Genomic DNA, 15,341 nt, shown 5'->3' with positions numbered 1-15,341 from the left:
TCTCACATAGCTAGCACAAGCCTGCGCTTTTCCTTGCTGGTAGCGTGGAAATGACAGATTGGTTCTCAGAAGAAAAAACAAGAAATATTATAGCAGAGGATGGTTTCGATCCATCGACCTCTGGGTTATGGGCCCAGCACGCTTCCGCTGCGCCACTCTGCCCCCTTGTAAAAGTGTTCTCTTTATGCAGAGGAGGAGCTTTCAGCGAAGTGGCGAGGGATTGGTCGGTCTCGCTCCTCATTTGCCTAAGCATGCTGCAATGTATGCTGGGTGCAGAAAATCTTCATCTTCTCGTCTCACAGTCAGTCATAACTGAAAGTGCAGACCCTCTTGGGAACTAGCAGTTTCAGGCCTTTACCAAGATAGCAGCTCTCTAACCCTCTCCTCTCTCTTTGATCCTAGCGCTAGCATGCTCAGGATTTGATTTTAACTGGGAGCCAGAGATCTACCCGGTGAGGGCGAGGCTTTTGAGCGTTTGGGAGCGTTCGGGACGTGAGGACGTTGGACAGGAAATGTTGCCATCTTGAAATATCCAACCTTCCTGCTGTCGTGAGATGCTCTTTCCATGGACATCTGCCTCTTGGAGTCCTCTCAACTTGCTCTCTGATATAACATTTTGTGAGCTGCAGTTACATCCGATGGCTACAAGGTGGCGCTGCATTCAGGTGAGAGAACAAGTGTGCACAAAATCATTGGGGACTTTTGCCAGATTCATCGGTGGATCTTGCCTACTTTTATTCACATGCTAGATATTGCCTAGAAATGCTTTTTAATATAGAGATGCTAGAGTTAGAATGTCTGGTCGGGGTTCAGCCCTTTCATTGTCTACCGCCCGCAACATATTTATTACCAGCACATGTGAGTGGTGACTCTGCTTTTTGGAAAATAGCATCTAATAGGACAATGAATGTAGCAGATGGGGCGATCGAGATGCCTGCCTAAGTATTTCATTTTTTTTTAAATTTAACGTCTGATTAATCTGTTCATGATATTTCCATTTTGTGACATGTTGCATTAAAACAAATCCTGCTTGGAGAACATATAAAAATTTGCACTGCATTGGCCGGGAATCGAACCCAGGTCAACTGCTTGGGAAGCAGCTATGCTCACCACTATACCACCAACGCCCTATGATATGGTTGCTCTCGGTTCTAAAGATTACAACCCCGAGTTCAATGACTATCTTGCACCAGTTTCAATGGTGCATTTGGTTTAGATACCAACATGAAAAGCAGTAGAAAGTTTCTTGTAGAGGGTAAGGAACTGGGGATTGAAACCAAGGCCAAATCTGTGCAGAAGAGAAGAAATGGAAAGCAGTAGTACAAATAGTGGAAATGAACATATTTAGGCAGCATTGGAAGCAAAGCAGCGAAGAGAAAGAGAGTGCCTTCCATGAAATGCCCAGGAGAATGATAAGAGCAGAACGAAAAGGCAAGAATGACATTCAAAGCATGCCCAGAAAAACGTGTGACGGTCCAACCAGTCATTTATGCTTATAATTGGGTATCTTTACTTTCAAAGTATGGGGTTGATCCTTTGGCGATCACTCTGTTGTGTTTCAGCAGAGACAGATAGTTGAGAAGTCTTTTCTCACATAGCTAGCACAAGCCTGCGCTTTTCCTTGCTGGTAGCGTGGAAATGACAGATTGGTTCTCAGAAGAAAAAACAAGAAATTTTATAGCAGAGGATGGTTTCGATCCATCGACCTCTGGGTTATGGGCCCAGCACGCTTCCGCTGCGCCACTCTGCTCCCTTGTAAAAGTGTTCTCTTTATGCAGAGGAGGAGCTTTCAGCGAAGTGGTGAGGGATTGGTGGGTCTCGCTCCTCATTTGCCTAAGCATGCTGCAATGTATGCTGGGTGCAGAAAATCTTCATCTTCTCGTCTCACAGTCAGTCATAACTGAAAGTGCAGACCCTCTTGGGAACTAGCAGTTTCAGGCCTTTACCAAGATAGCAGCTCTCTAACCCTCTCCTCTCTCTTTGATCCTAGCGCTAGCATGCTCAGGATTTGATTTTAACTGGGAGCCAGAGATCTACCCGGTGAGGGCGAGGCTTTTGAGCGTTTGGGAGCGTTCGGGACGTGAGGACGTTGGACAGGAAATGTTGCCATCTTGAAATATCCAACCTTCCTGCTGTCGTGAGAGGCTCTTTCCATGGACATCTGCCTCTTGGAGTCCTCTCAACTTGCTCTCTGATATAACATTTTGTGAGCTGCAGTTACATCCGATGGCTACAAGGTGGCGCTGCATTCAGTTGAGAGAACAAGTGTGCACAAAATCGTTGGGGACTTTTGCCAGATTCATCGGTGGATCTTGCCTACTTTTATTCACATGCTAGATATTGCCTAGAAATGCTTTTTAATATAGAGATGCTAGAGTTAGAATGTCTGGTCGGGGTTCAGCCCTTTCATTGTCCACCGCCAGCAACATATTTATTACCAGCACATGTGAGTGGTGACTCTGCTTTTTGGAAAATAGCATCTAATAGGACAATTAATGTAGCAGATGGGGCGATCGAGATGCCTGCCTAAGTATTTCATTTTTTTTTTAATTTAACGTCTGATTAATCTGTTCATGATATTTCCGTTTTGTGACATGTTGCATTAAAACAAATCCTGCTTGGAGAACATATAAAAATTTGCACTACATTGGCCGGGAATCGAACCCGGGTCAACTGCTTGGGAAGCAGCTATGCTCACCACTATACCACCAACGCCCTATGATGTGGGTGCTCTCGGTTCTAAAGATTACAACCCCGAGTTCAATGACTATCTTGCACCAGTTTCAATGGTGCATTTGGTTTAGATACCAACATGAAAAGCAGTAGAAAGTTTCTTGTAGAGGGTAAGGAACTGGGGATTGAAACCAAGGCCAAATCTGTGCAGAAGAGAAGAAATGGAAAGCAGTAGTACAAATAGTGGAAATGAACATATTTAGGCAGCATTGGAAGCAAAGCAGCGAAGAGAAAGAGAGTGCCTTCCATGAAATGCCCAGGAGAATGATAAGAGCAGAACGAAAAGGCAAGAATGACATTCAAAGCATGCCCAGAAAAACGTGTGACGGTCCCACCAGTCATTTATGCTTATAATTGGGTATCTTTACTTTCAAAGTATGGGGTTGATCCTTTGGCGATCACTCTCTTGTATTTCAGCAGAGACAGATAGTTGAGAAGTCTTTTCTCACATAGCTAGCACAAGCCTGCGCTTTTCCTTGCTGGTAGCGTGGAAATGACAGATTGGTTCTCAGAAGAAAAAACAAGAAATTTTATAGCAGAGGATGGTTTCGATCCATCGACCTCTGGGTTATGGGCCCAGCACGCTTCCGCTGCGCCACTCTGCTCCCTTGTAAAAGTGTTCTCTTTATGCAGAGGAGGAGCTTTCAGCGAAGTGGTGAGGGATTGGTGGGTCTCGCTCCTCATTTGCCTAAGCATGCTGCAATGTATGCTGGGTGCAGAAAATCTTCATCTTCTCGTCTCACAGTCAGTCATAACTGAAAGTGCAGACCCTCTTGGGAACTAGCAGTTTCAGGCCTTTACCAAGATAGCAGCTCTCTAACCCTCTCCTCTCTCTTTGATCCTAGCGCTAGCATGCTCAGGATTTGATTTTAACTGGGAGCCAGAGATCTACCCGGTGAGGGCGAGGCTTTTGAGCGTTTGGGAGCGTTCGGGACGTGAGGACGTTGGACAGGAAATGTTGCCATCTTGAAATATCCAACCTTCCTGCTGTCGTGAGAGGCTCTTTCCATGGACATCTGCCTCTTGGAGTCCTCTCAACTTGCTCTCTGATATAACATTTTGTGAGCTGCAGTTACATCCGATGGCTACAAGGTGGCGCTGCATTCAGGTGAGAGAACAAGTGTGCACAAAATCGTTGGGGACTTTTGCCAGATTCATAGGTGGATCTTGCCTACTTTTATTCACATGCTAGATATTGCCTAGAAATGCTTTTTAATATAGAGATGCTAGAGTTAGAATGTCTGGTCGGGGTTCAGCCCTTTCATTGTCTACCGCCCGCAACATATTTATTACCAGCACATGTGAGTGGTGACTCTGCTTTTTGGAAAATAGCATCTAATAGGACAATTAATGTAGCAGATGGGGCGATCGAGATGCCTGCCTAAGTATTTCATTTTTTTTTTAATTTAACGTCTGATTAATCTGTTCATGATATTTCCGTTTTGTGACATGTTGCATTAAAACAAATCCTGCTTGGAGAACATATAAAAATTTGCACTGCATTGGCTGGGAATCGAACCCGGGTCAACTGCTTGGGAAGCAGTTATGCTCACCACTATACCACCAACGCCCTATGATGTGGTTGCTCTCGGTTCTAAAGATTACAACCCCGAGTTCAATGACTATCTTGCACCAGTTTCAATGGTGCATTTGGTTTAGATACCAACATGAAAAGCAGTAGAAAGTTTCTTGTAGAGGGTAAGGAACTGGGGATTGAAACCAAGGCCAAATCTGTGCAGAAGAGAAGAAATGGAAAGCAGTAGTACAAATAGTGGAAATGAACATATTTAGGCAGCATTGGAAGCAAAGCAGCGAAGAGAAAGAGAGTGCCTTCCATGAAATGCCCAGGAGAATGATAAGAGCAGAACGAAAAGGCAAGAATGACATTCAAAGCATGCCCAGAAAAACGTGTGACGGTCCCACCAGTCATTTATGCTTATAATTGGGTATCTTTACTTTCAAAGTATGGGGTTGATCCTTTGGCGATCACTCTCTTGTATTTCAGCAGAGACAGATAGTTGAGAAGTCTTTTCTCACATAGCTAGCACAAGCCTGCGCTTTTCCTTGCTGGTAGCGTGGAAATGACAGATTGGTTCTCAGAAGAAAAAACAAGAAATATTATAGCAGAGGATGGTTTCGATCCATCGACCTCTGGGTTATGGGCCCAGCACGCTTCCGCTGCGCCACTCTGCTCCCTTGTAAAAGTGTTCTCTTTATGCAGAGGAGGAGCTTTCAGCGAAGTGGCGAGGGATTGGTGGGTCTCGCTCCTCATTTGCCTAAGCATGCTGCAATGTATGCTGGGTGCAGAAAATCTTCATCTTCTCGTCTCACAGTCAGTCATAACTGAAAGTGCAGACCCTCTTGGGAACTAGCAGTTTCAGGCCTTTACCAAGATAGCAGCTCTCTAACCCTCTCCTCTCTCTTTGATCCTAGCGCTAGCATGCTCAGGATTTGATTTTAACTGGGAGCCAGAGATCTACCCGGTGAGGGCTTGCCCGGTGTGAGGCTTTTGAGCGTTTGGGAGCGTTCGGGACGTGAGGACATTGGACAGGAAATGTTGCCATCTTGAAATATCCAACCTTCCTGCTGTCGTGAGAGGCTCTTTCCATGGACATCTGCCTCTTGGAGTCCTCTCAACTTGCTCTCTGATATAACATTTTGTGAGCTGCAGTTACATCCGATGGCTACAAGGTGGCGCTGCATTCAGGTGAGAGAACAAGTGTGCACAAAATCGTTGGGGACTTTTGCCAGATTCATCGGTGGATCTTGCCTACTTTTATTCACATGCTAGATATTGCCTAGAAATGCTTTTTAATATAGAGATGCTAGAGTTAGAATGTCTGGTCGGGGTTCAGCCCTTTCATTGTCTACCGCCCGCAACATATTTATTACCAGCACATGTGAGTGGTGACTCTGCTTTTTGGAAAATAGCATCTAATAGGACAATGAATGTAGCAGATGGGGCGATCGAGATGCCTACCTAAGTATTTCATTTTTTTTTAAATTTAACGTCTGATTAATCTGTTCATGATATTTCCGTTTTGTGACATGTTGCATTAAAACAAATCCTGCTTGGAGAACATACAAAAATTTGCACTGCATTGGCCGGGAATCAAACCCGGGTCAACTGCTTGGGAAGCAGCTATGCTCACCACTATACCACCAACGCCCTATGATGTGGTTGCTCTCGGTTCTAAAGATTACAACCCCGAGTTCAATGACTATCTTGCACCAGTTTCAATGGTGCATTTGGTTTAGATACCAACATGAAAAGCAGTAGAAAGTTTCTTGTAGAGGGTAAGGAACTGGGGATTGAAACCAAGGCCAAATCTGTGCAGAAGAGAAGAAATGGAAAGCAGTAGTACAAATAGTGGAAATGAACATATTTAGGCAGCATTGGAAGCAAAGCAGCGAAGAGAAAGAGAGTGTCTTCCATGAAATGCCCAGGAGAATGATAAGAGCAGAACGAAAAGGCAAGAATGACATTCAAAGCATGCCCAGAAAAACGTGTGACGGTCCCACCAGTCATTTATGCTTATAATTGGGTATCTTTACTTTCAAAGTATGGGGTTGATCCTTTGGCGATCACTCTCTTGTATTTCAGCAGAGACAGATAGTTGAGAAGTCTTTTCTCACATAGCTAGCACAAGCCTGCGCTTTTCCTTGCTGGTAGCGTGGAAATGACAGATTGGTCCTCAGAAGAAAAAACAAGAAATATTATAGCAGAGGATGGTTTCGATCCATCGACCTCTGGGTTATGGGCCCAGCACGCTTCCGCTGCGCCACTCTGCTCCCTTGTAAAAGTGTTCTCTTTATGCAGAGGAGGAGCTTTCAGCGAAGTGGCGAGGGATTGGTGGGTCTCACTCCTCATTTGCCTAAGCATGCTGCAATGTATGCTGGGTGCAGAAAATCTTCATCTTCTCGTCTCACAGTCAGTCATAACTGAAAGTGCAGACCCTCTTGGGAACCAGCAGTTTCAGGCCTTTACCAAGATAGCAGCTCTCTAACCCTCTCCTCTCTCTTTGATCCTAGCGCTAGCATGCTCAGGATTTGATTTTAACTGGGAGCCAGAGATCTACCCGGTGAGGGCTTGCCCGGTGTGAGGCTTTTGAGCGTTTGGGAGCGTTCGGGACGTGAGGACGTTGGACAGGAAATGTTGCCATCTTGAAATATCCAACCTTCCTGCTGTCGTGAGAGGCTCTTTCCATGGACATCTGCCTCTTGGAGTCCTCTCAACTTGCTCTCTGATATAACATTTTGTGAGCTGCAGTTACATCCGATGGCTACAAGATGGCGCTGCATTCAGGTGAGAGAACAAGTGTGCACAAAATCGTTGGGGACTTTTGCCAGATTCATCGGTGGATCTTGCCTACTTTTATTCACATGCTAGATATTGCCTAGAAAGGCTTTTTAATATAGAGATGCTAGAGTTAGAATGTCTGGTCAGGGTTCAGCCCTTTCATTGTCTACCGCCCGCAACATATTTATTACCAGCACATGTGAGTGGTGACTCTGCTTTTTGGAAAATAGCATCTAATAGGACAATTAATGTAGCAGATGGGGCGATCGAGATGCCTGCCTAAGTATTTCATTTTTTTTTTAATTTAACGTCTGATTAATCTGTTCATGATATTTCCGTTTTGTGACATGTTGCATTAAAACAAATCCTGCTTGGAGAACATATAAAAATTTGCACTGCATTGGCCAGGAATCGAACCCGGGTCAACTGCTTGGGAAGTAGCTATGCTCACCACTATACCACCAACACCCTATGTTGTGGTTGCTCTCGGTTCTAAAGATTACAACCCCGAGTTCAATGACTATCTTGCAACAGTTTCAATGGTGCATTTGGTTTAGATACCAACATGAAAAGCAGTAGAAAGTTTCTTGTAGAGGGTAAGGAACTGGGGATTGAAACCAAGGCCAAATCTGTGCAGAAGAGAAGAAATGGAAAGCAGTAGTACAAATAGTGGAAATGAACATATTTAGGCAGCATTGGAAGCAAAGCAGCGAAGAGAAAGAGAGTGCCTTCCATGAAATGCCCAGGAGAATGATAAGAGCAGAACGAAAAGGCAAGAATGACATTCAAAGCATGCCCAGAAAAACGTGTGACGGTCCCACCAGTCATTTATGCTTATAATTGGGTATCTTTACTTTCAAAGTATGGGGTTGATCCTTTGGCGATCACTCTCTTGTATTTCAGCAGAGACAGATAGTTGAGAAGTCTTTTCTCACATAGCTAGCACAAGCCTGCGCTTTTACTTGCTGGTAGCGTGGAAATGACAGATTGGTTCTCAGAAGAAAAAACAAGAAATATTATAGCAGAGGATGGTTTCGATCCATCGACCTCTGGGTTATGGGCCCAGCACGCTTCCGCTGCGCCACTCTGCTCCCTTGTAAAAGTGTTCTCTTTATGCAGAGGAGGAGCTTTCAGCGAAGTGGCGAGGGATTGGTGGGTCTCGCTCCTCATTTGCCTAAGCATGCTGCAATGTATGCTGGGTGCAGAAAATCTTCATCTTCTCGTCTCACAGTCAGTCATAACTGAAAGTGCAGACCCTCTTGGGAACTATCAGTTTCAGGCCTTTACCAAGATAGCAGCTCTCTAACCCTTTCCTCTCTCTTTGATCCTAGCGCTAGCATGCTCAGGATTTGATTTTAACTGGGAGCCAGAGATCTACCCGGTGAGGGCGAGGCTTTTGAGCATTTGGGAGCGTTCGGGACGTGAGGACATTGGACAGGAAATGTTGCCATCTTGAAATATCCAACCTTCCTGCTGTCGTGAGAGGCTCTTTCCATGGACATCTGCCTCTTGGAGTCCTCTCAACTTGCTCTCTGATATAACATTTTGTGAGCTGCAGTTACATCCGATGGCTACAAGGTGGCGCTGCATTCAGGTGAGAGAACAAGTGTGCACAAAATCGTTGGGGACTTTTGCCAGATTCATCGGTGGATCTTGCCTACTTTTATTCACATGCTAGATATTGCCTAGAAATGCTTTTTAATATAGAGATGCTAGAGTTAGAATGTCTGGTCGGGGTTCAGCCCTTTCATTGTCTACCGCCCGCAACATATTTATTACCAGCACATGTGAGTGGTGACTCTGCTTTTTGGAAAATAGCATCTAATAGGACAATTAATGTAGCAGATGGGGCGATCGAGATGCCTGCCTAAGTATTTCATTTTTTTTTAATTTAACGTCTGATTAATCTGTTCATGATATTTCCGTTTTGTGACATGTTGCATTAAAACAAATCCTGCTTGGAGAACATATAAAAATTTGCACTGCATTGGCCGGGAATCGAACCCGGGTCAACTGCTTGGGAAGCAGCTATGCTCACCACTATACCACCAAAGCCCTATGATGTGGGTGCTCTCGGTTCTAAAGATTACAACCCCGAGTTCAATGACTATCTTGCACCAGTTTCAATGGTGCATTTGGTTTAGATACCAACATGAAAAGCAGTAGAAAGTTTCTTGTAGAGGGTAAGGAACTGGGGATTGAAACCAAGGCCAAATCTGTGCAGAAGAGAAGAAATGGAAAGCAGTAGTACAAATAGTGGAAATGAACATATTTAGGCAGCATTGGAAGCAAAGCAGCGAAGAGAAAGAGAGTGCCTTCCATGAAATGCCCAGGAGAATGATAAGAGCAGAACGAAAAGGCAAGAATGACATTCAAAGCATGCCCAGAAAAACGTGTGACGGTCCCACCAGTCATTTATGCTTATAATTGGGTATCTTTACTTTCAAAGTATGGGGTTGATCCTTTGGCGATCACTCTTGTATTTCAGCAGAGACAGATAGTTGAGAAGTCTTTTCTCACATAGCTAGCACAAGCCTGCGCTTTTCCTTGCTGGTAGCGTGGAAATGACAGATTGGTTCTCAGAAGAAAAAACAAGAAATATTATAGCAGAGGATGGTTTCGATCCATCGACCTCTGGGTTATGGGCCCAGCACGCTTCCGCTGTGCCACTCTGCCCCCTTGTAAAAGTGTTCTCTTTATGCAGAGGAGGAGCTTTCAGCGAAGTGGCGAGGGATTGGTCGGTCTCGCTCCTCATTTGCCTAAGCATGCTGCAATGTATGCTGGGTGCAGAAAATCTTCATCTTCTCGTCTCACAGTCAGTCATAACTGAAAGTGCAGACCCTCTTGGGAACTAGCAGTTTCAGGCCTTTACCAAGATAGCAGCTCTCTAACCCTCTCCTCTCTCTTTGATCCTAGCGCTAGCATGCTCAGGATTTGATTTTAACTGGGAGCCAGAGATCTACCCGGTGAGGGCGAGGCTTTTGAGCGTTTGGGAGCGTTCGGGACGTGAGGACGTTGGACAGGAAATGTTGCCATCTTGAAATATCCAACCTTCCTGCTGTCGTGAGATGCTCTTTCCATGGACATCTGCCTCTTGGAGTCCTCTCAACTTGCTCTCTGATATAACATTTTGTGAGCTGCAGTTACATCCGATGGCTACAAGGTGGCGCTGCATTCAGGTGAGAGAACAAGTGTGCACAAAATCATTGGGGACTTTTGCCAGATTCATCGGTGGATCTTGCCTACTTTTATTCACATGCTAGATATTGCCTAGAAATGCTTTTTAATATAGAGATGCTAGAGTTAGAATGTCTGGTCGGGGTTCAGCCCTTTCATTGTCTACCGCCCGCAACATATTTATTACCAGCACATGTGAGTGGTGACTCTGCTTTTTGGAAAATAGCATCTAATAGGACAATGAATGTAGCAGATGGGGCGATCGAGATGCCTGCCTAAGTATTTCATTTTTTTTTAAATTTAACGTCTGATTAATCTGTTCATGATATTTCCATTTTGTGACATGTTGCATTAAAACAAATCCTGCTTGGAGAACATATAAAAATTTGCACTGCATTGGCCGGGAATCGAACCCGGGTCAACTGCTTGGGAAGCAGCTATGCTCACCACTATACCACCAACGCCCTATGATATGGTTGCTCTCGGTTCTAAAGATTACAACCCCGAGTTCAATGACTATCTTGCACCAGTTTCAATGGTGCATTTGGTTTAGATACCAACATGAAAAGCAGTAGAAAGTTTCTTGTAGAGGGTAAGGAACTGGGGATTGAAACCAAGGCCAAATCTGTGCAGAAGAGAAGAAATGGAAAGCAGTAGTACAAATAGTGGAAATGAACATATTTAGGCAGCATTGGAAGCAAAGCAGCGAAGAGAAAGAGAGTGCCTTCCATGAAATGCCCAGGAGAATGATAAGAGCAGAACGAAAAGGCAAGAATGACATTCAAAGCATGCCCAGAAAAACGTGTGACGGTCCAACCAGTCATTTATGCTTATAATTGGGTATCTTTACTTTCAAAGTATGGGGTTGATCCTTTGGCGATCACTCTGTTGTGTTTCAGCAGAGACAGATAGTTGAGAAGTCTTTTCTCACATAGCTAGCACAAGCCTGCGCTTTTCCTTGCTGGTAGCGTGGAAATGACAGATTGGTTCTCAGAAGAAAAAACAAGAAATTTTATAGCAGAGGATGGTTTCGATCCATCGACCTCTGGGTTATGGGCCCAGCACGCTTCCGCTGCGCCACTCTGCTCCCTTGTAAAAGTGTTCTCTTTATGCAGAGGAGGAGCTTTCAGCGAAGTGGTGAGGGATTGGTGGGTCTCGCTCCTCATTTGCCTAAGCATGCTGCAATGTATGCTGGGTGCAGAAAATCTTCATCTTCTCGTCTCACAGTCAGTCATAACTGAAAGTGCAGACCCTCTTGGGAACTAGCAGTTTCAGGCCTTTACCAAGATAGCAGCTCTCTAACCCTCTCCTCTCTCTTTGATCCTAGCGCTAGCATGCTCAGGATTTGATTTTAACTGGGAGCCAGAGATCTACCCGGTGAGGGCGAGGCTTTTGAGCGTTTGGGAGCGTTCGGGACGTGAGGACGTTGGACAGGAAATGTTGCCATCTTGAAATATCCAACCTTCCTGCTGTCGTGAGAGGCTCTTTCCATGGACATCTGCCTCTTGGAGTCCTCTCAACTTGCTCTCTGATATAACATTTTGTGAGCTGCAGTTACATCCGATGGCTACAAGGTGGCGCTGCATTCAGGTGAGAGAACAAGTGTGCACAAAATCGTTGGGGACTTTTGCCAGATTCATAGGTGGATCTTGCCTACTTTTATTCACATGCTAGATATTGCCTAGAAATGCTTTTTAATATAGAGATGCTAGAGTTAGAATGTCTGGTCGGGGTTCAGCCCTTTCATTGTCTACCGCCCGCAACATATTTATTACCAGCACATGTGAGTGGTGACTCTGCTTTTTGGAAAATAGCATCTAATAGGACAATTAATGTAGCAGATGGGGCGATCGAGATGCCTGCCTAAGTATTTCATTTTTTTTTTAATTTAACGTCTGATTAATCTGTTCATGATATTTCCGTTTTGTGACATGTTGCATTAAAACAAATCCTGCTTGGAGAACATATAAAAATTTGCACTGCATTGGCTGGGAATCGAACCCGGGTCAACTGCTTGGGAAGCAGTTATGCTCACCACTATACCACCAACGCCCTATGATGTGGTTGCTCTCGGTTCTAAAGATTACAACCCCGAGTTCAATGACTATCTTGCACCAGTTTCAATGGTGCATTTGGTTTAGATACCAACATGAAAAGCAGTAGAAAGTTTCTTGTAGAGGGTAAGGAACTGGGGATTGAAACCAAGGCCAAATCTGTGCAGAAGAGAAGAAATGGAAAGCAGTAGTACAAATAGTGGAAATGAACATATTTAGGCAGCATTGGAAGCAAAGCAGCGAAGAGAAAGAGAGTGCCTTCCATGAAATGCCCAGGAGAATGATAAGAGCAGAACGAAAAGGCAAGAATGACATTCAAAGCATGCCCAGAAAAACGTGTGACGGTCCCACCAGTCATTTATGCTTATAATTGGGTATCTTTACTTTCAAAGTATGGGGTTGATCCTTTGGCGATCACTCTCTTGTATTTCAGCAGAGACAGATAGTTGAGAAGTCTTTTCTCACATAGCTAGCACAAGCCTGCGCTTTTCCTAGCTGGTAGCGTGGAAATGACAGATTGGTTCTCAGAAGAAAAAACAAGAAATATTATAGCAGAGGATGGTTTCGATCCATCGACCTCTGGGTTATGGGCCCAGCACGCTTCCGCTGCGCCACTCTGCTCCCTTGTAAAAGTGTTCTCTTTATGCAGAGGAGGAGCTTTCAGCGAAGTGGCGAGGGATTGGTGGGTCTCGCTCCTCATTTGCCTAAGCATGCTGCAATGTATGCTGGGTGCAGAAAATCTTCATCTTCTCGTCTCACAGTCAGTCATAACTGAAAGTGCAGACCCTCTTGGGAACTAGCAGTTTCAGGCCTTTACCAAGATAGCAGCTCTCTAACCCTCTCCTCTCTCTTTGATCCTAGCGCTAGCATGCTCAGGATTTGATTTTAACTGGGAGCCAGAGATCTACCCGGTGAGGGCTTGCCCGGTGTGAGGCTTTTGAGCGTTTGGGAGCGTTCGGGACGTGAGGACATTGGACAGGAAATGTTGCCATCTTGAAATATCCAACCTTCCTGCTGTCGTGAGAGGCTCTTTCCATGGACATCTGCCTCTTGGAGTCCTCTCAACTTGCTCTCTGATATAACATTTTGTGAGCTGCAGTTACATCCGATGGCTACAAGGTGGCGCTGCATTCAGGTGAGAGAACAAGTGTGCACAAAATCGTTGGGGACTTTTGCCAGATTCATCGGTGGATCTTGCCTACTTTTATTCACATGCTAGATATTGCCTAGAAATGCTTTTTAATATAGAGATGCTAGAGTTAGAATGTCTGGTCGGGGTTCAGCCCTTTCATTGTCTACCGCCCGCAACATATTTATTACCAGCACATGTGAGTGGTGACTCTGCTTTTTGGAAAATAGCATCTAATAGGACAATGAATGTAGCAGATGGGGCGATCGAGATGCCTACCTAAGTATTTCATTTTTTTTTTAAATTTAACGTCTGATTAATCTGTTCATGATATTTCCGTTTTGTGACATGTTGCATTAAAACAAATCCTGCTTGGAGAACATACAAAAATTTGCACTGCATTGGCCGGGAATCAAACCCGGGTCAACTGCTTGGGAAGCAGCTATGCTCACCACTATACCACCAACGCCCTATGATGTGGTTTCTCTCGGTTCTAAAGATTACAATCCCGAGTTCAATGACTATCTTGCACCAGTTTCAATGGTGCATTTGGTTTAGATACCAACATGAAAAGCAGTAGAAAGTTTCTTGTAGAGGGTAAGGAACTGGGGATTGAAACCAAGGCCAAATCTGTGCAGAAGAGAAGAAATGGAAAGCAGTAGTACAAATAGTGGAAATGAACATATTTAGGCAGCATTGGAAGCAAAGCAGCGAAGAGAAAGAGAGTGTCTTCCATGAAATGCCCAGGAGAATGATAAGAGCAGAACGAAAAGGCAAGAATGACATTCAAAGCATGCCCAGAAAAACGTGTGACGGTCCCACCAGTCATTTATGCTTATAATTGGGTATCTTTACTTTCAAAGTATGGGGTTGATCCTTTGGCGATCACTCTCTTGTATTTCAGCAGAGACAGATAGTTGAGAAGTCTTTTCTCACATAGCTAGCACAAGCCTACGCTTTTCCTTGCTGGTAGCGTGGAAATGACAGATTGGTTCTCAGAAGAAAAAACAAGAAATATTATAGCAGAGGATGGTTTCGATCCATCGACCTCTGGGTTATGGGCCCAGCACGCTTCCGCTGCGCCACTCTGCTCCCTTGTAAAAGTGTTCTCTTTATGCAGAGGAGGAGCTTTCAGCGAAGTGGTGAGGGATTGGTGGGTCTCGCTCCTCATTTGCCTAAGCATGCTGCAATGTATGCTGGGTGCAGAAAATCTTCATCTTCTCGTCTCACAGTCAGTCATAACTGAAAGTGCAGACCCTCTTGGGAACTAGCAGTTTCAGGCCTTTACCAAGATAGCAGCTCTCTAACCCTCTCCTCTCTCTTTGATCCTAGCGCTAGCATGCTCAGGATTTGATTTTAACTGGGAGCCAGAGATCTACCCGGTGAGGGCGAGGCTTTTGAGCGTTTGGGAGCGTTCGGGACGTGAGGACGTTGGACAGGAAATGTTGCCATCTTGAAATATCCAACCTTCCTGCTGTCGTGAGAGGCTCTTTCCATGGACATCTGCCTCTTGGAGTCCTCTCAACTTGCTCTCTGATATAACATTTTATGAGCTGCAGTTACATCCGATGGCTACAAGGTGGCGCTGCATTCAGGTGAGAGAACAAGTGTGCACAAAATCGTTGGGGACTTTTGCCAGATTCATCGGTGGATCTTGCCTACTTTTATTCACATGCTAGATATTGCCTAGAAATGCTTTTTAATATAGAGATGCTAGAGTTAGAATGTCTGGTCGGGGTTCAGCCCTTTCATTGTCTACCGCCCGCAACATATTTATTACCAGCACATGTGAGTGGTGACTCTGCTTTTTGGAAAATAGCATCTAATAGGACAATGAATGTAGCAGATGGGGCGATCGAGATGCCTGCCTAAGTATTTCATTTTTTTTTAAATTTAACGTCTGATTAATCTGTTCATGATATTTCCGTTTTGTGACATGTTGCATTAA

The 15,341-nt window shown here is 44.7% G+C and overlaps 6 non-coding genes across 6 annotated transcripts; all 6 read right to left on the bottom strand.

The window, feature by feature from the left end:
• Positions 1-1,055: 1,055 nt before the first annotated feature.
• TRNAG-CCC (transfer RNA glycine (anticodon CCC)) lies at positions 1,056-1,127 on the bottom strand. Its single transcript has one exon. It is a non-coding gene; the product is annotated as a tRNA-Gly (tRNA).
• A 1,516-nt stretch (positions 1,128-2,643) lies between these two features.
• On the bottom strand, positions 2,644-2,715 carry TRNAG-CCC (transfer RNA glycine (anticodon CCC)). The gene has a single exon. It is a non-coding gene; the product is annotated as a tRNA-Gly (tRNA).
• A 3,115-nt stretch (positions 2,716-5,830) lies between these two features.
• Positions 5,831-5,902, bottom strand: TRNAG-CCC (transfer RNA glycine (anticodon CCC)). Its single transcript has one exon. It is a non-coding gene; the product is annotated as a tRNA-Gly (tRNA).
• Positions 5,903-9,016: 3,114 nt separating this feature from the next.
• On the bottom strand, positions 9,017-9,088 carry TRNAG-CCC (transfer RNA glycine (anticodon CCC)). The gene has a single exon. It is a non-coding gene; the product is annotated as a tRNA-Gly (tRNA).
• Positions 9,089-10,602: 1,514 nt separating this feature from the next.
• Positions 10,603-10,674, bottom strand: TRNAG-CCC (transfer RNA glycine (anticodon CCC)). Its single transcript has one exon. It is a non-coding gene; the product is annotated as a tRNA-Gly (tRNA).
• A 3,116-nt stretch (positions 10,675-13,790) lies between these two features.
• On the bottom strand, positions 13,791-13,862 carry TRNAG-CCC (transfer RNA glycine (anticodon CCC)). Its single transcript has one exon. It is a non-coding gene; the product is annotated as a tRNA-Gly (tRNA).
• Between the last annotated feature and the right edge of the window lie 1,479 nt (positions 13,863-15,341).

Source organism: Triturus cristatus, chromosome 11 (genome assembly GCF_964204655.1).
Source record: "Triturus cristatus chromosome 11, aTriCri1.1, whole genome shotgun sequence".
Lineage (NCBI taxonomy): Eukaryota > Metazoa > Chordata > Amphibia > Caudata > Salamandridae > Triturus > Triturus cristatus.
Note: the sequence above shows the minus strand (reverse complement) of the source record. Positions and strands in the feature narration are given on the sequence as shown.